General features: G+C 45.6%; 1 protein-coding gene across 2 annotated transcripts in view; it reads right to left on the bottom strand.

The window, feature by feature from the left end:
* The window catches only part of ANXA11 (annexin A11), a 292,276-nt gene extending 276,048 nt beyond the window's left edge, over positions 1 to 16,228 (bottom strand). The window contains exons 1-2 of one of the 2 annotated variants that reach the window (XM_069611028.1): positions 16,079 to 16,228; positions 9,223 to 9,518 (exon numbers count right to left, since the gene is read on the bottom strand). The gene's annotated coding sequence lies outside the window, so the exon portion shown is untranslated. The remainder of the gene's footprint in view (positions 1 to 9,222; positions 9,519 to 16,078) is intronic. The other variant, XM_069611027.1, reaches the window with a different exon arrangement.
* Positions 16,229 to 22,012: the final 5,784 nt, after the last annotated feature.

Here is a 22,012-nt window from a genome sequence, read left to right as displayed (position 1 = left end):
CGGGCTTACCCCATTGGGTTGCTCAGCTGTGGGTGCTACTGCAGCTACACTTGGACACTTGCACTCACCACCCACCTGGGACTGTGGTCCAACTCCCACGTCGTAGATAATTTCCTTAAAACAAGGTACTGCCGATTTGGCTACCTGCAATTCCTTGTCAGCTTGTGCATTTTTTTTCCAGGGGATACTTCTTAATAACAGCTCCCTCAATTTGGGACCCCACAGTGACCATACACACTTTCAACTCCCCTGTCGAAGTTCTCTTGTCCAACCCCCCTAGGTGTATTACCAACCCTCCACCCTTGCCAGGATATGCTTTTTTCCAGGCACCGGTCTTGGATGGCTAATTTCTGTTCACAAACTGCCACAGATTTGACCAGACTTGACAATGCTAGGTTCATAGCTTGTAGTGCAATTCCCAGCATGCCATCAGACTGTTGGATAATGACTGAGGTGTTTGTGCTATGGTTGTTAGTTATTAGCTTTGGTGGGGGGGGGGGGGCGTCTCACTGGATAGTGAGGAAGGTTCACACGTACTGCTTTCCGAAAACATTATTGGGAAAGCAGACACATTTTCCGAAAAGCAGATTATTTGAAAACACAGAGTCGTTAGCATCAAGGTCAATGACCACCACATCAACAGCTTCCTTTACTTTCCCATAGGTAGCTGCCTGGGGCTCTTTAAAGGTACAGAGTCTAACATGGCCGTATCGGAAAGCGAGCACTCCACTCTAGGGCTCCTTAACAGGTATTATAACAGACTTGTGAGCTTACATTCATTATTACATTCATTCACAGCTCTTTATTTCAGCGGCCATATTTTCCGGGCCTAGCATTCCTATTTTGTTGCGAACTTCTGACATGTTAAAAGATTGGACACGAAAAGCAGACCGAGAGCCATTACGAAATTTGCGGGATATCCGCGTTGCCCTGCGGGGTAAACTTCAAGCCCCCTCGCCCAGAAGTAGAGCTTACATGAGATGCTGATTTCACTTTCCCTTCCCGCACCTTATTTTCACTTTTTAAAGGGCGACGTGCCGGCATGCCAGATTTCAGTGTTAAGCGCAACATTGTTCAATATGACAGTATTAGGCCACAAAATACCATACAACACTCAGAAGTACATTTCTGCCCACCTCGCCGAAGGGGCAAAGAGGCACTTCCATGGTACTTCCCACAGGTGCGCCTTATAGGGGGGCGTGGCTAACTGCTCCACCGATGCCTTTCATTAAAGTCCAGAAAAAGAAAAAGTTTGTAACAAAAAGTCACTGCAGACTCCACGGGCAGCCGTCCAGGCATAGAGGCACTTCCAGGGTACTTCCCACAGGTGCACGCGGCAAGTCGTGATAGCCCCAAACAAACAATGCATCTCTCGCACTTCCGCCCAAGCCGGAACTGTCTGCCTTTCAAGCCTTTGAGGTCCTGGAGTCCTGGAGACGGAGGTGCCTGGCCGCCAAGGCCGCTTGCCGTCACCACGGTCCTCCACAGGCCACGGCCACAGCGAGCCTCGCGCTCCTCACTGATCACCAGTCCTTACAGTTCCTTGTTGCAGCTAGAGGAAAGGACCTTGTCTCACGCTACGTTGCGTGCCGCGTAGTTACAGAGTAACACTCTGTATGAGAATCAAGCCGCACTGATGTGGAGTCAGCCGCCTCCGATTCCAGATTCAAACAGACACAAATATTTTCTTCACCTGTTCAAAGACATTTGCCATAGGGCAGCCCTAGCTTACTCTGTGGGAAAGAGGGGGGGGGGGGGATCTGGTGCACAGTGCGGTGAGCTAACATGCTTTGCTCAGGACTACACCAGGGCCTCACTATCACTTTAAGTGATTTTGCTCCTCGAATTTCGGCATGCAAAAATGTAAGGGTCTTTGCCATATTGGGAGTTTGCCACTTAGGTAGATTACCACTCTCGGTCGCAAATAAAGCATGCATTATTTCATAAAATCTGTAGGTCATGTTCTTGCACGGTTAAAGCATTTCCAGCCCTGTCTGTTGTATGGGAAATGGTGTCCGAGTAGCAGACCTCACCGCTCTTATACAATAAGGATCTGCAAATACCCTTCTGTGCATTACGCAGCAAAAGGGGTGAGTATATGGGAGGTGCCTTGGCACATGTGTGTACCTAGTAATGAACCCCTTCCAACTTACTAGACACAAAGTTTAAAAATACGCTGAGTGAGTGAAGATCAAGATGTGCAAAGATTGTACGCACTTTTTCCACTAGAATTCATGCTGCATTAACCGCATGGTATATTACCCAAAATACAACGAGGTTGCTCATTAACTACAAAGAAGCAGTCAGTATTTATAATTTTGGATATACCGTGCCACATGCCCGAGGACTCATAAGGAGGGCCCGAGTGTGAGGTTTTAAGGGGGGGTTATTTAGAACCCACGTCACCAATTAAGCACCTAGACCATTTCTGCTTCCAAGACTAAGAGGTTTGCTCTTTCCCGGAGAAAGCAGCTACCTCAGAATGGTGGCGAGACCCTCTCCAAGCTCACGCGCCTGAAGCTAAAGCATTTGCAGGTGATTTAATCCGTCACTGCCTAAAGAAAAAAAAATGAAAGCTAGTGAGTCATGGCCGGCGAAACACTCCCAAGCACACACAATAGTTAGTTGGGCAGATTTACCGTAAGTAGCACCGGGTTATTTCCCAGAAAACCAGATTGCAAAACGTGGGATATATGTATACTTTAATGTACACCTCAAAAGCAGCTCTTGTTCTAAGGTACACTCTTGATTTGTTTATAAAAACACTACACTGGGACATGTCGGCATTCGGAGATTTTCCTATTCAGCCAGATAAGGAGACAGTGTCATGCTGAGGACCTTTCGCACCGGCTGGCAAATGTGGGTTAGTCATAATTAGAGCTCAGGACATGACACCACAGCCAGCAATTTATACCGCAAAAAATCATTCTTGTAATTGGAGATTTGATGCTTTTAAGGAAAAGATGTCCTTTCTAACACTACACACTGTAAAACTGCGAAAGTCAGATAGGACGGGAGCCCAGCCAGTCACGTCATCCTTGCCTCCACCCCGCCCAATGACCCAACCAGCCAGTAAAAACACGAGCAGCAGTGAGTGACACTTCGAACACACACGCAGCTTGGGTTTATAAAAGCCTCTTAGTTTTATATATAACCATCACGCAGCACCACATATGAATACAACATGGAGAACAGGGTCTGTAGCAGAGGGCAAAACTAAAGTTGCAAGCCAGTAGTCAGCCATACAAATTAACTAACTTGCCACCTCAATGCTACACAGCGCCAAGACTATTTTGTATGCAAAAAACGGCCACTGCTTTATTGTTATGTAGAAGCACACTAGGTTGTCTCTGCGAACAGGTTCTCCCAAGATTACAGTGTTACTGAAGTGGGAATTAAGGCGGCGCACTGTCATGATTTTACTCCTCCACCCCCCCCCCCCCAAGCCAGTGAGACTAGCTTTATCCATCATTAGGTGTATTTACATTGCAGTCAACGGAAGCACATCTCAGGAGGCTACAAAGTGTACTAGGTACTCGCCACTTCCGTCGAAAGTAAATTGGTTGTTTTTTTGGGTACCAAATGTGTTACTGTAAATAGGCAGATGATGGTTAGGGGCAAGGTATATATGGAAGGGAAGGGTGGAGTCTGACCCATTTTAAGCAATACGAATAAATAAATAAAAAAGGGACCATTTCGAGCAATAAAAAAACGTTCTTACCACCAAGATCCGTAGCAATCATTGCTTAATTACATATAGTTGGCAGTGATAGAAGCAGGATTTTTGTTGGAGTACTTTGCCACCAAATCGGTTTTCTGCCGTCACAGAGACCGGTGTTAAAACAGGGCCGTCTTTAGCCTCTTCCTGAACCGCGTGTTTTTTTTTTTGAGGTGCTGGGGCGTGGGTCCAAAAGTCCTGGAGATTGCCAATTATCTCGTGCTGTCGTCGAAAAAACGGCTTTTGTTGAGTGCGGCTTGACAACATACAGACGTAGCAGGGTCCCTTACTCGGATCGGATCAGACCTGAGAGAAACACCGAGCGAAGAGGGCCAAGTGAAGCAGCACAGAGGAGGCAACGAGTACCCGGACCCTAACCCAGACTTTGTTCGGTGAGAGGTTTGATCTGCAGAGTTGCGGTTGTGGCACTTACGCGATCGGCACACAGGCAGGACAGATAGGACACAGCGGATTGGGAGCTGTGAACCTCTGGTGAGTGCGGGCAAGCATGGCACAGGGGAAAAAGGTTGGAGGAGTCCGGGGTGTGCCTTTGGGCTTTGGGGCCCCGGACCTCCTGGACAGGCCAACTTGACCTTCGAGTGCTCACGCGGGTGCTCCCCCGTTTTACAGTTTTTTTCTTTTTGGAGTTTTTTTTAGCGGCTCGGACTTACCACGCGGCTCGGACTTACCACGCTCACCCCCTTTGTGCCCGAGTGCCAACCTTAACTCTAACCAAGAGCAGGCGATTGTGGAGGCGAGTGATTTTTGAGGGGTTGTCTTCAGCCTAGGACCCACCTCTTACCCACTTATTTATTCAAGACCGTCGACCAAAGTTTAGGAGACGGCTGATTACACTTTTGAAGTACCGATATTAGAGGAGATGGAGACAGAAATAAACACCACGATTCTGGAGACTAGGAACACCATTCCAGAGAAAGGGATCATTATTGTGGATGATGCCGAGGATGACGTCGAGGAGGTAAAACTCCACACTGAAATTGCCTCTTCTGTCATCGAAAGCTCTCTTGCGCATATTAAAGCCCAACTGGATATGAAAGATTTTCCACTGACCCCTACAGTGGAAATCACAAAAAACAACTTCTCACGTGAATACTCTCCAGATGGACCAAGGCCTTGAAGTGCAAGCTACGATAGAGGGCCCGAGTATGTAGCGGCACTAGAGAGACCCGTCTATATAGAGGAAACGGGGAAGACGAACAGTGTTAATGTGGAAACCATTGTGGCAGCTAAGGTGCCTACCAACTTAACAGCTTCCACTAACAAAATGTATTTCGTCAATCAAAATCAAAACCAAAAATCACACTCAAAACTATACCCACAATTACGCCCCTGGCCTTAAGAAAAATAAGGCCTTGGGCAAGACCCATCTACAGTCGCTCACATCAAATGAATGGAAACCTTGGGGAATAACACCCGTTTTGTTAGATTGGAGCCAATGCTTCCACTACAATAGAAAGGCCCAGGTACAGGGGAGTGAAGATCACCCTCTGAAAGACGGGTCATCTGTGAGGAAACGATTAGAAGCCCTCCGGCCTGTTGTTGGTGGACGAACTGGCAGTGGTGAAGATAATAACACATGCCCAAGAGTAATAGCTAGCACAGAAAGCGTGGGATTGAAGGATATTTATGGAAACCCACATACAGGGGGTGGCTACCGGGGCTTTTGCACCAGTACAGTCAGCCTCACCACCAAACAATGGGAAAAAAAAGACCTCCACCAGGCCGCCCCCGCCACTAAAAATAAAGTTTCACTCAATTAACGCCATAATTCCCTCATAGAAGCTCCTTCTTACTCTTATTCTTTAGACGAAGATTTGTTGATGGACTTAATAGCCTCTCAAGTTGAACAACGGAACGACAAACAGACCACCTCGAAAGATAATTTGATTGAATCAAAACTGATCACAGCCTTTTCTTTGGTAATGGCTCGTTCATGAAGTTGATAGAGTCCCAAAATGAACAAATTAAAGACCAAACGATGGTCCTCGCAATGCTACATAGTTATAAATCCTTCCACATAGATCATCTTGCTAACATCATCAAAAGTATATTGGAACCTATTATTTTGGATAAAGAAAGACGACGTTTGGAAAGATTTTTTTTGAAGGCACAGGCCCAAACCTCCTTTACATGTGAGAAACAAAACAAGGACTCCGATAGGAAGCAGGGGCCATCGGCGAGTGAGCAACTGAACTCTAAGGACATAAAATAATACTGGTCTCAAACTGTTAACCAGGATAATTCTAACATAGTAGTTACAGATGACAGCGGAGAGGGAAGTATTAAAATGCCCTCCACTGTGACCATGCTGGCTGACACACAAGAGATGAAAGCAGACAAGGGAACAGAGCAGTTGTCTTCGGTGCAGGTCTCACCAAAGAAATTCTACATCTTTACTAAACTGAGTGAGGGAAGAAAGCTGGAAATACCACCTTGGACTCTCCACAAACCAAGAGACTGGCATTCAGGAAGAGATTAGACCAGGAAAGAAAAGGAGCAGCAAAAATCACACAAGTGAAACCACAAACGACTGACAAAAAGCAGTCCAAAAGCAGTATCAAGTAGGCAGGCTTCAAAAAAGAAGCCAACGCCTATAGTTTGTAACATCTAGGTTCTGAAGGATTTGGAGATTTTTGAAAGAACATCGAGCAGGGTATTAGAAGGAAGCAAGGCCATAGACGCCCAGGTTGAAAAGCTCGCCATCACTTCTCAAATCCATCAACACGAAATGACACAAGAAGTCAATATAGATGAAGCACTGGTCAACGTATTCGGATGACAAAGAAGTAGTAGGTTTGAACACTCCTGAGCCAGATCTTCGCAACAGGAGTTCCGAAAGAAAACATCAAAAGGAAGTAACAGATGGGACTTCTGTAGAAAAAGAAGAAGAATTAGAGTCGGGAGAGCTACATCCTGTCATTACTGATAAAAAGTCAGTAATAGTAAGATTTACAGACAATGAAAAGTCAGTGACATCAAAAGGCTTAACAGGGAAAAACGACATGGACATTTTTTTTCCCACAAGTTTGCCGCCTGCAAGGGAGAACGGTATCCTGGACCTTGAAAGATCGGCAATCGAAGAATATAAAAACTGGGAACAAAAGAGAAAAGTTATTGGATAAAGAATGAAACCCACGCAAATACTGGGAGAAAGGCTTTTGGGAACAGTAGACAAACTTAGACACATTCAATCAAGTGACTTAATGCGGATAGAATTTCCTGAGGAATCAATGTCTAGACAAAGTGATGATTCACTTGATGGATCAGAAAAATTAAAGGATACCATATGCAAAGAGGGGCATAGACTTCTAACTATGGGATTCTGGCTCAAGGAACAAGACACCTCAGAGAGGGAGATCCAAGACAGACCTCTGAGCGACTTAATCTTACAGGGGAAAAAGAGAAATTCGGAACGAAGAACGACTGGAGGAAAGGACCATGGGCAAGAGCAAAATAAAGGGAGGATGATGAATGGAGGGACATTTCCTCCCGCAAGGTGGGGTCTGCAAGTTGACTTAGAAGCAAGACAAAAAAATACAACTGCAAACAAGTGGAGTAACTAACTCTAAGCAAACTGAAGACCGGAGCTGGCTTTCGAAGATCCTGGCAACAAAATCATAACGTTCACAGAACTATGAAGTCTCCCTGTTTGCAACTTGACCATTTGCTCTTCGAATACTAGGGGTTTTGCACACCTCTTTGGTCAGGGGGAATTGGAATTTGAGAAGTACGATTTGTTATGCCTACAGGAAACCTGGTTGATGTCGAAACCAACCTTGGAGGGGTATTAAATGTATCTAAACCCTGCAACCAGAGGGTTAAACGGGATCCCAATGGCAGGTCTTCTTACTGGCAGTAAAAGAGCAAATGGTTGGTCATTGAGTTTCTAACAAAATCCGTCACCCTTGGTACAAATTGTGTTACTAGGAAAAAAAATTAAATCTCACAAACAGCACTTACTAATTTGTAACCTCTACTGGAACCCTGATTCTCCACAGGGAGTAAACTTACCCGATATGGTTCTGAACTGTATCGATGAGACTAGAGTGAGTTACAAGAACGTGGATATTCTGGTGTGCGGAGACTTAAATATGGAATGCTTTAATTCCAGGAAGGAATGGATTGTTGACACTCCAAAGAACACGAACCCTCGAATTCTAAGAGGACTCCGTTTAAGAGTCGCTATGGAAAAAAGAAACATCAACTTAATGAATGGCAGCATTAAAGGCGATATTCCACCGAAATATACGTGGAAGAGAGGCCAATATTAAAAAATAATTGATTATGTGTTTGCTTCGGAAACATTATTGGGACAGATGGGCCATCTGGAGGTAGTTACTTCTGCCCATAGTGACCATAACCTGTTGGGAGTTGTGAGGAACGGAAGTGAGGGGTAGGTCACGGGAAACAGCACAAAAACCTCTCATCTCATGCTTGGAAGTGACACCTGGCCTAAACCAGCTAAGAATTAGGCCTGACGCCATCACAGAAATGACTAGGTGGTTGGTATCAAATGAACATAATTGTACAGAGTTACAATTGCTACAGTACCCCATGGCACTCAAGGTATTCCAGACCAAGAAATGTACAGGCGTGAGACCGGCTTACGTGAAACTGCACACTTATAACAAAGAAATCGCGGATAAGAAAAAGATTCTAAAAAAAATGCATTTGTCTAACAGCAAACAGAGGTACATCAGAGGCTAGAGAAGCTATAAGACGGGAAAAGCAATCCTATAAGAACTGGATTCAATTTTACCGATACCGGATGTTCCAGCTGGATGGGGAGAAAATGATGTCCCTGTTGGCTACCAAAAATACAGTGGAAATCTGGAAGCTATTAACGAGTCCACGGTTCCTCAGGCAGCTTTACTGGAGAACTCTGTTCCAGCCTCTGCTTGGGAAACCCATTTTCCGACCTTATTTTTTGGCTCAAAAATTGAAGGCCACGACATGGTAACTTCATCAAGCTCAAATTGCAAATTTGAAATTGACAAAGAAGAAATTCTGACCCTAATAAAAAAAGCAAATTCCTCGAGGGCAGCAGGACCCTGATGGCCTTACAAATGTAATCTTAAACGAGAACCCAGAACAATGGGCAGAGCTCATAGTAAGGTTATTCGAGGAGATCAGAAGGACCAAAGAAATCCCAAACTCCTGGTCCAAATCAATTGTAATGCCAGTCTACAAAAAGGGCGATAGGTCTATAGCTCTTCGGGTCTGACCTATCGCCCTTTTGGATGTTGTGGGTAAACTATTTGCAACAATTCTTTTGAAATACCTAGACAAATGGTCATTGACAAGCAACCATCTGGACCAATGGCAGTCAGTATTTAAAAAGGGGACAGGAACAGCTTTGAAGGGTAAAAAGAACTGACCACACCAAGATCTACATTGTCTCAATAGACTTGGGCGATGCTTTTGACTCAATTGACAGAGACCTGTTGTGGAAGAAGTTAAAATCCTGGGGTTGTCCAACTGACCTGAGAGAGGCGGTGGAGCAGTTACACCTGGACACAACGAGAAGAGTCTGGTTGGATAGGGCCGGAACCTTGACAGACGAAATTAGCACCACCAAAGGAATCAAGCAAGGTTGTCGATTGGCAGCAGCTATCTACAACTTATAAACGTCGGATGTAGAGGAGGCTTTTGTTGATGTTAGATGCTTTCCTCCAAGGATTGCAGGAATTCCTGTAGGAAGACTCCTCTACGCAGACGACCTCTTGCTTCTCGACCAAACCGAGGTAGGGCTAAAGCGAAAATTGAACACCCTTTCAACCTACGTGGGAAGAAAAACATTGCCTATAAATTCTGCAAAATCGAAAATCATGGTTATTGGTGATGCAAGAGGTACTAGAGTTACGAAGAGAAGCTGGAATATTAAAAGGAGAAAATATCCCTAAGGTGCAGTCAATGCAGTACTTGGGTCTGATGCTAAATACCAGCATGATTGAAGCATAGGGCAAAGCGGCTGTTAAATCAAAAAACTTGACAAATCAGGCAAGAATGATCAATAGGAAGTACAGCAAATTTTCATTGCTTCTGGTGATTAATTTTTACAGACTAAAGGTGACCCCAATCCTCACCTATGGCTCTGAGACTCAGTTGCAACTCTCAGGGTCAGTTTGGTTCCAAGTGGAAGGACTCATCTGGTCCTGAACATGCCCAATTCTCTTCCGATAGAAGTGATAAGACGAGAGATGGGCTTAATTTCACTTTATTCCACCATGGTATGGAAATCATTGTCCTTTTGAGAAAATGCTCGACTCCCCCGGGAAAAGGCCATGAGGGTCTGAACAAGGCGATGTTCACGGATTGTGAAAAAAGCCCTTAAAGAATGGAGGATCACTTGTGTAGAGATTTTAAACAGCCTTGCCCTAAGTGAAGAACAGTTGATGGTTAAACAAGGCCTGGCAACGAGAAAACTGTTTCATCTGGACTGGATATCTACTATGAAAAGTGGATAACTTGAGACAACAGGAAACGAGGTGAACTTCGTAGATACTTGGTCAAATCACCTTCACCAAGTACGAGGCAAGACTTTATGAGACTACGCTTCAATCTCTACCCCACGAGAGAAGTCATGGAGAGACGGTACCCAGTATCGGAGCATACTTACACTTCTCGGTTATGTCAAGGGCCCAGGGGAACACTTGGTCACAGAATGTGGAGTACTGAGAGTTTTGAGAACTAAACATCTGAGCCCTCTTTTCTAGCACATGACAACACTCTCTCCCCCCCCCCCCCCCCCCAAGGACCTTAGGGACTATTTGATCCAGGGAAGGAGAACTTCTGACATTTTAGCGGTTTTAGCTTTTGTTAAAGAGATTTTCGTGTAGATAGCAGAGAAAGAGGCCACTAAAACACAGTGGTCAGACATGTTGAGTTACTCCCTCTCCCCTTTTTCCCTATTTTTTTAATTTGAACTTTATTATTTGAATTGTTTAAATGTAAACTATGATGATGCTTAAATAAAATTATCTCGCGTTTGTGTTTTTGAGCGTGAATAGGAGATTAGCTCCTGATGGCAGAGATTAGGGTGGGCGGTCTCATTTTGCATTGTACCAAGCCCTAAAATGCCCACCAGGCAAGCGATTCCCTGGCAGACCGGTGTCTAGAGTGGTTTCAGGAAAAACCAGTCTGACCGGCACTGAATTGCTACTCTTCTACGTGGAGGGTGTTTGCATAATCAATGCTGGCGGGGCATTTGGCTTACCATTGGTCGCAGGAGATTTTGAACTATTTTCATCGGATATTGCCGCAAAGGTGTGGGGGGTGGGTTTCACTAATAAGTAATGTATGGGTGTAAAGGGTGGGGGTGTGCATGGGGTCTACCCCCGCATATATTTGCAGCAAAAGCAACCTTTTAAATGTTTTTTTATGAAATGTCCTGCGGTATAATCTTCAGCCAAATCACATGGAAACAGGTTACCAGTGTATGAGAATAGTTTATTTGGGATAGAGCAGATGAGGTTTTAAAAAAATGTTTTTGTGGAAAGAAGGTTGATCTTAGTCTTGTGCATATCCTTGTATTGTCACGTTACAATCACCATGTGGCCAGTGTACGGTGCTGCACACAAACATCCATTAAGGCATTGGTCATTACCCCAAAACGACCTCTTTTAGAAATTCAGCCCCCCTTCAAAACGGTGCCCGGAACACTGTTCATTTCGCAGCTGCACTTCCTCATTTTATGCCTCCTTAAACCTCACACCCTTCAACCCACCGGTCTTTAATTCCCCTGCATCTCCATTCCTTCTTTGTAGAGACCCAAACTGATGTTACTAGACAGATAAATACGTCATCTTAAATCTGAATAACATAAAAGCAGGACAGTAACACAGGGTAGTGAACTAATGAAAATACAACGCAGAAAAGAAAATTACTACAAGATTAGCAGCCGCTAGAACATGCAGAAGGACGGTCACAACTTGAACCCGTTAAAAAAAGGTATTGTGTCTTATTACTCAAAGAATAAACTCTAAGGTACTTACGAATAACAGATACTTTTACGTCTTGGTATCTATGAATCATCTAATTAAAACCAAGATGGAAAATTAAACAATCAGCACACAATCCTACAGTAAACGCCCTCCGTACTACACTTGCGTCCATGTCCTTTCCATAGGCCTAACTACCAAACAAAGTGTCATAGGATTGGTTACAGCTCTACGAATCAGCAAAGAGAAATCACCAACATCTTGATCCAGATCATATGTACTTGGTGGTGATGGGGAGGATCCTAATCGCTCACCGAACTAGCAGCATCTTGTAACGGAAAACAAGTGAGCCTGTGGCTTGGGCGCCCCATCCCGATGCAGAATGTCGCTTTTCTAAAGTCATTTGCCCATCACAAGCTCTATTTTAAGAGTGCTGAGCGACACAACTGCAGAAAGGTTGACAGAATGATCTTAATAACACGAGTCTCATAATCCGGGAATAGCCCTCCACAATCACATCCATGAGGAGCTGGCTTCACACACTAAATAGAAGCCACATTCACAAAACATTGGTTGGGTGAAACGGGCACCAATATCTGAAGCCGCATTCAGATCGCTTTGAAGCTGACTCAGAAGAAATGGTCACTTCTTTTTGTCATTGCACACAACAATATAACAAGAATGACAAAAGCAACCGGCGGCGGAATTTGCAACAGGGCGATGGGACTGACTGCCTGAAAGACACTGCTTGAGATTTCTACAATGTTTGTGTGTGTATAAAAGTATATTTTTTCATTTCAAATGTACTACGAAAGATTTGATTTTACAAAATAGGATACATCTCATTTGTTCATGACCTGAGGAAGGTTATAATCTAAAAAGATAGCGATTACAACGAGACCCCTGGCTGCAGACACAATCTGAAGTGCCAAGACTTACAATTAAGGGTTGCCACATTTTGTTTAAATAAAAACAGACAATGCTTGGATATTTTACTTGAACGGTAAGAGAACAAAGAAGTTGCAGGAAAGCTACTTAACACGGAACCAATCTCCCCGTCGAACTTAAAGCTTCGGACAACCACCTATTGTTCTGCAGATGCCCGAGAGACTTAATTCTCAAACTTGATTTTGTCCCCAGTTCTCAGTCCTAAACACTTGTCTAACACCTGCGGGTGTGGGTTAAAATTATCTGCCTGGATCATTCGCTGCCCCCAGGTGACCCAGGACTACCTGGGTCAAACCTGGCAGACGTGGCCCAGGTAGAGGAGAGGTGTGTGGGGCTCCCCATGCTGCATCCGACAGCTGGGCTGCACCTTGCATGCAGAGCCTAGCCAAAGTAAAGACCTTGGGGCCCCACACACATTGCTGCTGTCTGCATGCAAAAGAACCATCACAAGAGAGCTCAATACAGAAGAACATCAAGAACAAAGCAGAAGCAGTGACCTTGAGCCAAGCTGACTCCGAAGTAAGGTGTTTTTAGATATAGTTTTTTGCAATGTATGGACTTTATATATATTTTTTAAATACTTTTGACAATTTAAAAGAACTGTTTCAAATGACTATTTATATATTTGAGGGATTATTATTTTATTTATATGCAGCTGCTTAGACTCCAGTTAATGTCTGGGGTTTCACCCTTTTTTATAGAAAAACATGCAAAACCATGCTGGTGTACTGGAAGAGCAAGTACAAGCAAGACAAACAAAAGAACCGTACAGCAGCATTCCTTTGTCCTCCTTTCCTTTTGTGCAACAGTTACTCTAACCTAGTCTTTCTCCTTAGGGGTATTTGTGGGGGAACGCTGCTCTAATATTTGCCTCTTCCTTCCTTCCCCACGTCACAGCGGGCTTACCGGGATGGTTTTGGTCCCAGGTAAGTGGGGTTGGAGACAGGCAAGAGGTGGGTCAAGTATTCAGTAAAAGTATGTTGTGTGCCTGCACCCGTCTTCTTATAAAGGTGCATGGTATAATCCCCCTACTACACTGAACTGCCTCAAGTTCCAACGTTACTGAAATCCAACTGAGGCCACTTCCCAGACTGGGTATGTAGGGCCTCGTTAGGAGTTGGCCAGTGCGTTATTAACGTGCCGGTAATTCCGTTTACCAGCATGTTACAGCACAAGCTAACGCAAAGTTTGCTTGGGCGGAGTGACCAGAGGTAATTCAGGCATCCCATCAGGAAAAATTGGAATGGGAAGAAACTGCCCTTACGGGCACTCAGAACCTTGCAGTAATTCCGCCAGACAGTATGCCAGTAACAGTAATTCCGTTTGGTGGTATCCCGCCGGATTTACCGGTAGAATACCACCAAACGTTTAATGAAGCTCACAGTCCTATTGTCCACATTTATGCCATCTCCTATTCTTGCACTGAAACCCCGGCCCACCACAAACACACACACACACTTAACTGTTGCTCATTGTTCAAAGGCCTTTGAAGTTCAGACCCTCCTACCATGCCAGCTGTTGCACTACAGAAGGAGTTTGCGGAAGGTACTTTACAACGCAACACCAAATAAATATAAAACGAGCCAACACTAAGGAGTCTCTGCACTACAAGATTAAGAGAGCTTGTAAAGGAGGGGCAGGAAACAATGTAAAAAGCCATGTCTTCACGGCCTTGGTAAAAAGCAGGTTTTAAACACACTCACCGAGTGGTTTCAGAAGTTCCTAAATTCCAAAGGTCAAAAGACAGGAAATGCAATCTCCACCCCTACAATCACAGTAGCAAGGTATTGCGTAAGCTTGGTTGAGGTGCCACTGATGAAGGAACGAGTCTGTAACCTGCAGATCTCCCACTGTTTTGCACTGCTAATTCCATGACCCTTCACCATTGACTATGCTGGCTAGGGTTCAGAGTTGTAATCCCAAAAATCTGGAGATTGCAGGCCCCTGCAATAAAGGATGTGTTTTTTGGTGGTTGGGGTGATTCACAATACAAAAAGGGGCTAGAACTGGATTCCCTCTGGCAACAGGAAACCAGTTGAGGGATGCTAGGATCAGGATGAGGTGATGACATTTTCAAAAGGTTACACAGGATGAGGACAGCATTAAAAAATAAATAGATATAAACTGCCATTGTCAATTCTGTAGGAAAAGCAAGGCATCAACAGCCACAGTGGTGACCCCCCATGAACGACAAAGCAGGATTTGTATTGAGGGGCCAGGTAGAACAATACAGTGCTGACAACATAGTATACTGAGCTCAAAGGAGATCAGGGTCTTAGCAAAAGCTGTGGTATTTGATCCGTATGGAAGGAGGTGGCAGAGAGGAAAACGGGCCCCGAAATACAGCTGCAGGAGAAAATGTCAGAGTTCAAAAGGAATTTCAAAGCCAAGAGAGACACGGGTTGAAAATGGCATTGCATGAAACATCTATAAAAGGGGAATTTTACAATTACGAGTTGAGCCAAGTTTGGATAACCCTAGAGCCCCGATATGCTCAAGGGTCGGACTGGGACATAACATTGGTCTCGGGCACTAAGTGGCCCACAGTTGCAAATGGCAATTCATTCCTTTTTTTACAGACTGCTTGAGTAGTACCCAAGTGGGAGATTTTTGATAAAATGTTATGCAAATTGTGCATTTTGAAAGAATATTTATTCAATGACACTGGTCAAAACTAGCCACATGGTGCAGTAACTTATCAAACTGGCCCACATGGGCGAAAAAAGGGGGACCACCTTGACCGAAAAAAGTGGCCCCCAACTTGCATTTTTGGTCCCTGAATGGCCCTATTGGGCCCTCCGAGCTTGATCACACCCTGAAAGCTTTGCGGTAAACGTTTCGAATTAGATGCACATAATTGCTTACAAACACAAGAAAACATCGTCAACATCAATAACGCGAGCAAACAAGAAGTATTCATCAAATAGACCGTGCACGTTTGCTAGAAGCAAAGTCAACTCTCCAAAGCCGAATGTGGGAGGCTGTCAACGTAAACCCCAAAATATGCTCCTGCAATTAACAGTACATATTATTAGACAGGACTTAGTTTTGAGGTTATGTTCGTGTGTTGCCGGAGTAGGTGGGAGATCGGGCGACAGCTTTGCAGTTCCTCGGGGCTTCGTCAGGGAGGAATGCGGACATTTGAAGGGAGGGGTGCATGGCCCCGTGGGTCGCCACGCCAAGCAACTAAATGTGTACGGGAAGGAAAAACATGGCGCCACCTGGGCGAGTGGGATTAAGTTGACAGCCGAGGCCAGGGGGAAACTAAGGAATCGAGGGGTTGGGGTCGCATGGGCACAATCCCCCGAAAAAACAAATAATATCAGGTCCAGAAGTAAAAGCAGACAACAGTAGGCTCTACGGGAAAAAGAAATCAAATACATGAAGATCCGAAGACAGTGGTAATCGCCAAGCCGACAAGAGTGTCTAGGGGGAAATGCGGTTGCTTTACCTTAAGTCTTGGGCGCTGGCTTTACTTTTCGGTGGAGGCTGTTTCTCCCCTTCCCCTTGTCACTTCTTTTCTGCTGCAGGCTCGGTGTTCAGGAGAAGCGGAGGGAGGGAGGGGCTGCCGTGGAGACTGAAGGCTGCACTTCCTCCTTCTGCTCAGCCAGAGTAAAAGGGCGCAGTTCCTCCTCCTCCTGCCCCGCCCGAGCCGTTGCCAGATGCGATGAGGGTGGGAATACGCCCACATCAGTGAAGCATTACCCCTCCCCTTCCATGCATTTTCTCACTCACCCTTTCGGCAAAGACTTTTGGCAACGCCTACTGTAAATACTGGACGTTTGTGAAACATGTTTAGAAACAGGCTGGGTCTCTCTCTGTTAAGAACACACCTCCATGAAACTGTATGAAGGAAAGGGCCAGGACTGGTCTTGCCACGACACACAAACGAATTTATGAGCAGATTACCTGTGTCTGTGTTCACAGTTACTGGAGACAGAACTCGGAAGTGTATCAGTTGTTTCAGAAAAGGTAGCAGGCGCCCCTCTCCACTTTGAAAGTTGCAGCAATGGCTTAGCGTGGGCACCCCAGTGCCTTGACCTGGCCCCTCACTCCCCCCCCACCTACTCCCCCCATCCCACCCGGCATATGTCATACATCACATGTTGAAAAAAACGACTCATACAGCTTATAAAGTTGGAAGAGTAAAATGCCTCAGCAGCTTTATTTTGCATAAAGTCTTGGAGTTATCTTACAGGCGATCCGTAATTCACCACCACAGGTATACTACTCTGTGTGCGGCTACCTAGGTATCCCTTGCCCCCCCCTCTCCCTTACCCTCCTCGTCCGGTGGACGCCTCAGGTTGAGTCCGGCCCTTGCTATTAACCTCTCTCTACCCCTGGCCGTTTGTAGATTTCCCATGAGCGACTTTTGACATAGGTACCCCCTTTTTCTCTAGGTCTTTGTTGGGAATCCCCTGCCCCCCCCCTCCACCGACACTTCACCGTGTCCTGTGTTTGGGTCCAGGTAATACCGGCAGCCACGCGGTGCCTCGCTAGTGATCAGGTTCCTATACCGGCACCACCACAAGTGCCCCAACGCTACACATATCCCACATCCGTACGTTAAGGCCGACACCGCCCTCCGGTGCCGGCCCACAACTTTCTGCCTGCCTATATGGTCATCGCTTTGCGATGCCCGTCTATTTTGAGTCCTTTCTACTCTACTCTGTCCCCCCCCTCGGTCCCCCAAGTGCCGCTTGTACCAGAAGCCCTATCCTATCTATGCTGTCCCCCATGTCTCCCTTCCGTCTTGCCTAGCCCCTAAATCCTCCCAGTTCCCTCTCCCCCAGGCCTCCCTGTGGAGTCTGGCCCAGTGCCCCCCCTGCCAGCGCAATATCTCTTAGGTGTACCCTATCCCTTCTCCTTCCTTCCATTCCCTCGCTTGCTCCTCCACTCACCAGGTCCCCAGTTTTTAGGGTCCCGCCAAACCCCCCCCCTCCCTGCCGTTTCTGCCCCTCCATCTCCTAGCACCATTTCCCCCCAGAGGCAGACTTCCCAGCCCTGTTCTTCCGTACCCCGTCTCCTGTCCCCCAGCTTTTGGTCCTTGCCCCCCCCTTATTCCTTGGGGCTGGCTTCCTCCCCCCTGTTCCCTCTATTCGCCTAGCCGCACTATCTTGGATCCTCCACTTCCCTCCCCCTCATGCCCCCCTCCTTCCGTGAAGACTTCCCCTTGCTGATTTTGTCACCGTTACCTGAGCCCCCCGTAGTCTCCTCTTGCTCCCCCCCGACCGACTTCCCTTGATGGCCTTGATTGTGAGTTTATGTTGATTCTCCCCCCCCACCCCTGCAATTTTGGGCTTGGAATTGGCTCCCAAGTCCCCTACGTCCCTCCCCTTTTTCCCAGGGCCTCCCCTGAGCCTAGTACTCTTGGGGCGCCGTAAGATCTAAGCTGTTGGCTGAGCGTTCCCCTATGGGCCTGCCAGTACTTCGCTACCGGGATTGCAATGTAACTCCGCTGGGCGACCTGCAAAACAAAAGACAAATCATTACAAACATTTTGTTTCTTGGGAGGGTGGGTGGGAAACAAAATCCACGATCCGGTGGGGGCAGGAAACCGAGGGAGAATGTATTTGTGTCTGGAATACCCGTGCCTTTATGAGGCCTGCTTCTCCCTCGGCTCCCTGCCCCTTACGTTTTGCGCGCTCCCGTCCGCGGGCTACGTGTTCCTCCCCCACCCCGCCCTCCTGCCCTGCTTGAGTAGTGGGGGGGAGGAGGCCGGCTGGGCAGCCCCCACTAAGGGGCGGCGCCCGCCATGCCACCTTCGCTGGCGCGTTCGCCTGCCATTTTTCTCCCTGTGCCTTTCACAGATGGGAAAAATGCATTTGCATATCAGTCTTTGTCCCGCTCACATGGGCTGTGCAGCATCGAAATGCTATGGCAATTCCCTTCTGAACAAGAGTACCAACAACAACCCCATTGACATAGCATTTTGGTGCTGGACTGCCCATGTGGGTGGGACAAATATAGATATGCAAATGGTTATTTCTCATCTGTGAATGCTACAGTGAGCAAAAAGTGATGGCTGCGAACTCTCAAAGTGGGAAAAAAAACAGGTTATCATGACATGTTCTTTCTGGAGAGGGGCGCTGACTACCTTTTTGAAATTTTTTTGCAAGGAACTTGGGGTTGGTCACCCTGAGTTACCTGGGGGAACCCAGACGTGGACTCTCCGTGGACTCTCCGTTTACTGTGCACAGAGGCACAGCTCCACCTCACTGATGAGGCCCAACAAGGCTGAAAATTGTGTATGGGGTTGCTGTTGGTACTCTTGTTCAGAAGAGAATCGCCATAGCATTTCCATGCTGGAATGCCCATGTGGGGGGGACAAAGACTGATATGCAAATAGTTATTTCCCATCTGTGAAAGGTACAGTGAGAAAAAAGGATAGCTGCAAACTCTCAAAGTGGGAAAAAACCACAGAACAGGCTATCATGCGATGTTCTTTCTGGAGAGGGGCGGGGCGCCTGCTACCTTTTTGAAAAAATGTTGCAAGGAACTTGAGGTTGGTCACCCTGAGTTACCTGGGGGAACCCAGACTTGGACTCCCTGCTCACTGTGCTCAGAGGCACAGCTCCACCTCACTGATGAGGCCCAACAAGGCTGTAACACGTGTATGGGGTTGCTTTGATACTCTTGTTCCTTTCTGGAGAAGGGCGCCTGCTACTTTTAAAAAAAAAAGTGTGTCAGTTGTATTCATGAGAAACTACCCAGTTCGTTTTTCCATGGAATTCTGAGAGTTGTAGTCCTAAATTTAAAATGGTAAGTGCAAAACCTCAATTCCTGGAATTTCAAGGAAAACACGTAACTGGTTGGCGTTCTCACACATGGAACTGAGAAACTTGAGAGTTCTGTAGAAACTTCAATGCAAATTACACTTACCACATCCAGGGAAGGCTGGTGGACACACCGTCTGTCAAGGAGTCCTTGGTGAACCATACATGCCAACATTATCAATCACATCCAGGAAGCGCTATTCCAGTCATGGTTTTAACCTGGCATTCTGCCACTTGTAGATTGGGATTTATAGTGGGCAGCACATCTAATGAAAGCATAGCTCAAGCTAAAAGAGAGAAAATAGCTGGGTTGAGAAATATTCGAGGAGAGAAATCATCTATGGATCAAAATGACTTTGTTCAGGCTAACAAGAGTTTACGACAGAGCTATCGAAATTTCTGCAAGAGCACGAGCTACTCACTGGATCTGTTGGATAGACAGAACATTTTATATACACTTAATGGTAAGAAAATAGCTCATTTTTGGAAAAACGCTAATAATGCCTATTTCGTGCAGTTTATATCTCTTATCAATACTTAGATTACGTAGGACCTGTGGGGTTGTCATTTGAAGTCCATATATGCTACTATTCAGATTCCGTCTCAAATAACAGCTATGTCTAGAAATAAATTAGCTAAATGGGAAGGTTGTTTTTGTATGGATGATATTGTAGAACCAATAGTCAAGCTTAAGGCTCCAAAGTCTCCTGGACTGGTCCATCTGTCCCCTTCCACTCTTAAATCTAACCCTGTGCTTTGGGCCAAGATTTTGTCTATCATATTTAAGGCTATCATGCTAGAGATATCTTACTGTCTAGTTGGAACCTTTCTTATATCATTCCTATTCATAGGAAAGGAGATAGTGGCTGTCCAGGCAATTATCATCCTATTGCAATCCTGGACACCTCTCGTAAGGTTTTTGTGGCCCTCTTACTTTAAGACCGGGGCTTCTGGGTGGAGACGTTAAGGCTCATACCAAAATTCCAGGTGGAATTTTTAAAGGGCACAGGATACTTCTCTTAATGGAAATTTGCTAAGTCATTTCCACACTCTCTGTCACACAAACTCTGTACAAATATTTATATCACCAGCATAGATATAACTTGTGCATTTGACAAGGTCGTTAGGGAAAGATTGTGGTATAAATTGAAGAGTTGGGGGCATCCGGAAGGCTTGCTGAGATTGATTATGCTATTGCATGAGAATTCGACCGTAAAAGTCAAACCCAACAAAGAGCGATTCTTTTTGCATCCTATTGAGAAATTAACTGGACCGCACGAAGTATGCATCCTCGTCCCCAAGCTCTTCAACGTACACATCGCCGACATCTGCAGTCTATGGGCAAATTCGAGTTGCCTTCCAGTGAAATTAGGTTCAATCTCATTGCATTGGTTGGCGTTTGCTGATGATTCACTTTTTTAATCTACCCCTATTGTTTTACGGAGAACATTTGAGACCTTTTCAAAATATGCAGAGTTAAATCATTTGAAAATGAATTGTTTAAAATCAAAAATCATGATTTTTACTAAGAAACGTTCCTGCAGGGTCTGTCAATGGACGATGGACGGTAGGCAGCACTTGGCTGGAGAGAGTCGAGGTTTAGACCTTTTGCGTTTTTACTGCCTCTAATCGTTCTTACAGGGTACAGCAGAGATTGAGAGATAAGATTAAATCCTTACAGGCCCCACTTTGATGTTTTTATTGGCGGCTACGCAAGTTTTCAATTCTACCATTGATCACATTTTATTCTGGCAAAATAGTTCCGGCTTTTGTTCTATGGTTTGGATATTACTACACTAGATCTTGGGACAGCTTCTAAATACATTGTCAGGCACCTCATGGAAGAAAACCCTTGTACTTGCATTATGTGTTTCAAACTGTGTCTTAAGTCATGAGCTCGGTTTGATTTTGTTAAAAACCGTAGTACTCTGGAAAAAGCTTTCCTAGTACGTGAGGTACCTCTACCCTCCTGAGAACTCTTTATTTGTCAATCTCAGGAGGGTTTTACTGGACAACACAGTGCCCTCATTGGTGGCATTTGCTTCATCTCAAGATTCTCTTTTGAGAGAGATCGGCTCCAATGTAGGGGAACTTTTCAATAATCCATCTGTGACTAAGAAATTATATGTGGGACTGGAGGCTAGCCACAGAACAAATGGGAATTATTCTCTATATCACGAATATGTTGCCTTTATGCATACATGTGAACATTTACCCAGCTATTTGAATCTCTTTCCTTGCAGGGAATCAAGAAGTGTATATATTATGTGACAAATTGCAGGATCTCGTCACTTCTCCCCAGAGGGGGCCCTCCCTTGTGAAGCTGGGAAGGTGAGTCAGCTACGCAATATTCCCCCACACACGTGTCGGTAAGCTTGACCTCACAGGGAGAGTTTCCCCTCTTTGGAATAAGGACTCCAGTTCCATCAAGGAACTCCCTAACCCCCTTTCGGATGAGCCCCTCACACCATCAGCCCTTCATCAAAACCTTCTTACACAAGTTACTGTTTGCTACTGTAACATGAATCATGACCCTCGATTTGAAGTAACAAATACTGTGAAGAAGAAGAGGAAAGAAGTCATAGAAGGTGTTAAATGGTTGGAAGCCA

Source organism: Ambystoma mexicanum, chromosome 8, assembly GCF_040938575.1.
Source record: "Ambystoma mexicanum isolate Mex_15411 chromosome 8, UKY_AmexF1_1, whole genome shotgun sequence".
Lineage (NCBI taxonomy): Eukaryota > Metazoa > Chordata > Amphibia > Caudata > Ambystomatidae > Ambystoma > Ambystoma mexicanum.
Note: the sequence above shows the minus strand (reverse complement) of the source record. Positions and strands in the feature narration are given on the sequence as shown.